The 4,335-nt window shown below is 40.4% G+C and overlaps 1 non-coding gene across 1 annotated transcript; it reads left to right on the forward strand.

Annotated features, from left to right (window-relative positions):
* The first annotated feature begins 3,281 nt into the window (after positions 1-3,281).
* Positions 3,282-3,388, forward strand: LOC127088558 (small nucleolar RNA R71). The gene has a single exon (XR_007790389.1). It is a non-coding gene; the product is annotated as a small nucleolar RNA R71 (small nucleolar RNA).
* The last annotated feature ends 947 nt before the right edge of the window (positions 3,389-4,335 follow it).

Here is a 4,335-nt window from a genome sequence, read left to right on the forward strand (position 1 = left end):
TATGGGTTAACGCATCTTTAGCTGTATTGTTTTCCAGTTGGTCTATGAGTCTTTCGTACGGAAAATCATCATTTATAGGCACTCGTTAAAGTTCAATACCTTCCATTCTTGACAAGTGATCGGCCACGACATTTTCAGTGCCCCTTTTATCTTGGATTTCTAGGTCAAACTCTTGTAATAGTAATATCCACCTTATGAGTCTTGGTTTGACGTCTTTTTTGTTTAACAGGTACCTAATTGCAGCATGATCGGTATAGATAATTATCTTTGCTCCTACTAGGTAGGAACGGAATTTTTCCAGAGCGAATAATACGGCTAAAAGTTCCTTTTCTGTGGTGGCATGGTTCATCTGTGCAGGGTCTAGGGTTCTACTTGTATAGTATATTGCATGAAGTTTCTTATCCCTTCTTTTTCCTAAGACTGCGCCTACAGCATAGTCACTAGCGTCACACATGATTTCAAAGGGTAATCTCCAATCGGGCGGTTGCATGATAGGTGCGGTAATAAGAGTTGTTTTCAGTTGTTCAAACGCCACTAGGCATTTGTCGTCAAAGATGAATTCGGCGTCTTTCATCAATAAGCCAATCAGTGGTTTGGTGATTTTTTAGAAATCTTTAATGAATCACCGGTAGAAACCAGTGTGTCCTAAGAAGCTTCGTATTTCTCTTACGGTTTTCGGAGGCTGGAGGTTTTCTATAACTTCTATTTTGGCCTTCTCGACTTCAATCCCCTTGTCAGATACTATGTGTCCGAGCATAATTCCTTGTCAGACCATGAAATGGCATTTTTCCCAGTTTAGCATGAGGTTCAATTTTACGCATCTTTTTAGTATCATTTCAAGATTTGATAAGTCGCCTTCAAAGCTCTGTCCGCATGCATAGAAATTATCCATGAAGACTTCCATGATGTCATCTATGAAATCAGCGAAAATTGACATGCATCTTTGGAATATTGCGGGAGTGTTACATAGTCTGAATGACATTTGTCGGTAGGAGAATGTACCATAGGGGCATGTGAAGGTCGTTTCTCTTGGTCGTCGGGATGAATATGAATTTGGAAAAATCCCGAATAACCGTCTAGGTAGCAGAAGTGAGAATGCTTAGCCAATCTTTCAAGCATTTGATCGATAAACGGTAAAGGAAAATGATCCTTCCGAGTGGCTTTGTTTAATTTTCTATAATCAATACACATTCTACTTCCAGTAACCACTCTTTGTGCTATAGATTCTCCTTTTTCATTATGCGATGCATGCATATGGAAGGGCTTATTCCTTTTAGATATGAGATATTGTAGCCTAAAGCAATTGGGTATTTTCTCAAAACATGTAGAAGCTTTTCGGTCTCTATCTGCCCTAAGTCTGCATTTACTATTACAGGTCACTCAAGTTTAGTGTCTAGGAATTCGTACCTTAGATTTTTGGGTAACGTCTTAAGTTCTATGGGTGGTCTTTTTGGGCAAGTCATATGATCGGGCGTTAGTGCTAGGCATTCGCTTAGGCTGTCATCTTGGTATTCCTTACTTAAATTTTTATCTTCAAAAGTATGAGGCCTTGAAATTTTCAGTATTTCGGAGTATGATGTTTGTTCATTCTCCATCTCTCTTATGCATTCGTCGATGACATCTAGTAGACAACATGTATCGTCTATAGCTTGTGCCTTTAGGAATTATGTCAAAATGAATCCGACTTTTTCCTCACCAACTTCAAAGGTTAGCTTGCCTTTCTTAACATCTATAATAGCTCCGGTTGTAGCTAGGAATGGTCTTCCTAATATGATAGGGATGTTGGAATCCTCTTTTATATCCATGATTATAAAGTCAATAGGAATATAGAATTGTCCTATGCGCACTAGAGTGTTTTCTAGCATACCTACAGGAAATTTAACAGAACGATCTGCAAGTTGTACGGACATTCTCGTAGGTCTTAGTTCTTCCATTTTTAGCCTTTCGCGTATGGACAAGGGCATTAAACTAATATTGGCTCCTAAGTCGCATAGTGCTTTGTCGATGACAAACTTTCCGATTACACAGGGTATGAAGAAACTACCTAGGTATTTCAGCTTAGGAGGCATATTGTTTTGTATTATGGCGCTACACTCAACAGTAAGTGTAACGGTTTCGTTATCCTATATCTTCTTCTTGTTAGATAAGATTTCTTTGAGAAACTTAGCATATGAGGGCATTTGAGTGATGACTTCTGTGAAGGGTATTGTGATATTCAATTGTTTTAGAAGCTCTACGAATTTTTTAAATTGTCCTACACTTTTAGATTTAACAAGTCTTTGAGGATAAGGGATATGGGGTTTATACGGTGGTGGAGGCACATAAGGTTCTTCTTTCTCTACGGCCTCTTCGTTTTTATCTTCCTCTTATTCGTCTTCCTTCTCAGTTACCTTACCTGGGTCTTGATGCATGGATGGGTTTTAAGTTATAGGGTCGGTCGGTCCGTCTAGTTCTGTCCCACTTCGTAGTATAATAGCATTTGCATGACCTTTCAGGTTTGGTTGCGGCTTTCCAGGAAATGTGCCTGCAGGAGCAGCAGTAGGTGCTTGTTGTTGAGCCACTTGCGATATTTGTGTTTCCAATATTTTGTTGTGGGTGGCTAATGCGTCTACCTTGTTTGCTAACTGCTTGATTTGCTCACTAGTGTGTATGTTTTGATTTAGGAAATTCTTATTCGTTTGGGCTTAGGTAGCTATGAAGTTTTCCGTCATTATTTCTAATTTTGATTTCCTAGGAGCATTTTGAGTATTTGTGGCAGCTTTATGATATCCTGGTGGTACAACAGGTGCTTCGTTAGGTGCATACAATGCATTATTGTTTTTGTACAAAAAGTTAGGATGGTTCTTCCAACTTGGATTATAGGTGTTTGAGTAAGGGTTTCCTTGAGCATAGTTCACCTGGTCTGTGGAGGTTCCTGTCAAGAGTTGACATTCTGGGGCAGTATGCCCTTAAACTCCGCATATCTCGCAGTTTGGTGCTACGGCAGCCACGGTGGTTGCTGGTGTTATGGTCAAGCTGTCTATCTTTTGAGTCAGAGCATCTACCTTAGCGTTGACATGGTCAAGACTGCTTAATTCGTACATGTCGCCCTTCGTTTGAGGTTTCTCTATAAAGGTTCTTTCGCTTCCCCATTGGTAATGATTTTGGGCCATACTTTCGATGAGTTGATAGGCCTCATTGTATGATTTATCATCAGTGCGCCACCTGCGGTGACGTCTATTGTCAATCTTGTATTGTACAAGAGACCGTTGTAAAAGGTGTGAATGATCAACCATTCTTCTAGACCGTGATGTGGACAAAGCCTCATCATGTCTTTGTATCTCTCCCAAGCTTCAAAAAGTGATTCATTATCCTTTTGTTTAAACCCGTTTATTTGGGCTCTTAGCATAGCCGTCTTACTAGGTGGTAAATATCGGGCTAAGAAGACTTTCTTTGACTCGTTCCACGTAGTGACAGAGTTGGACGGTAGAGACTGGAGCCAAGCTCTAGCTCTATCTCTTAATGAAAATGGGAAAAGACGTAGTCTTATAGCTCCTGGGCTGACACCATTCGCCTTCATTGTGTCTGCGTATTGCAAAAATACTGACAACTGTAGGTTCGGGTCCTCCGTGGGACTACCTGAAAACTGGTTTTGATGTACGGCTGACAACAGCGAAGGTTTCAACTCAAAATTATTGGCCTCGATGGCAGGGGTAGCGATGCTGTTATGTGGTTCATCCTGCGATGGGATTGCATAGTACTTAAGGGGACGGTTTTGCACTCCTTCGGCCATCTCTGGTTGAATAACTGATTCAGAAGTAGGGATGTTAAGGTCAGGAAGATTTAGCTTGATATGATGTTCCCGTATCAAGTCTCGTATCTGGCGTTCTAATCTAAGATAACGCTCAGGTTCGTCAAACTGTAGCTTTAATTTCTCGCCTTGAGAGCGGGTACTTGGCATACACTCGACAAATGTAGAAAGGGAAAAGAATTGTTTGCCTTAGTCTATACTGGGCAACACTGGAGTTACGATATCGACTAAGTTAGTCCTCGACAACGGTGCCAAAAACTTGATCGCGACTTAGTAAGTCTATGGGAATCGTGACTGCAAGTGCACAGTCCTATCGCGTAGTTTTAAAGATTATTGAACCCACAAGGACTAATAATCGAATGTATCATGGTCTAATGTTGCTATGTAAATCTAAGGCTGATGATCGTTCTAAGATTGGAGGGATGAAGAGAAATAACTATAACGTTAATAGAAGATTAATAAACATATATGATAAAGGGGACATCGGTATGTAACGTATCAAACTTCGGGGATTCAATAGATAGTTGGTGTAATCTTATTGGTCA

This window comes from Lathyrus oleraceus, chromosome 5 (assembly GCF_024323335.1).
Source record: "Lathyrus oleraceus cultivar Zhongwan6 chromosome 5, CAAS_Psat_ZW6_1.0, whole genome shotgun sequence".
Classification (NCBI taxonomy): domain Eukaryota; kingdom Viridiplantae; phylum Streptophyta; class Magnoliopsida; order Fabales; family Fabaceae; genus Lathyrus; species Lathyrus oleraceus.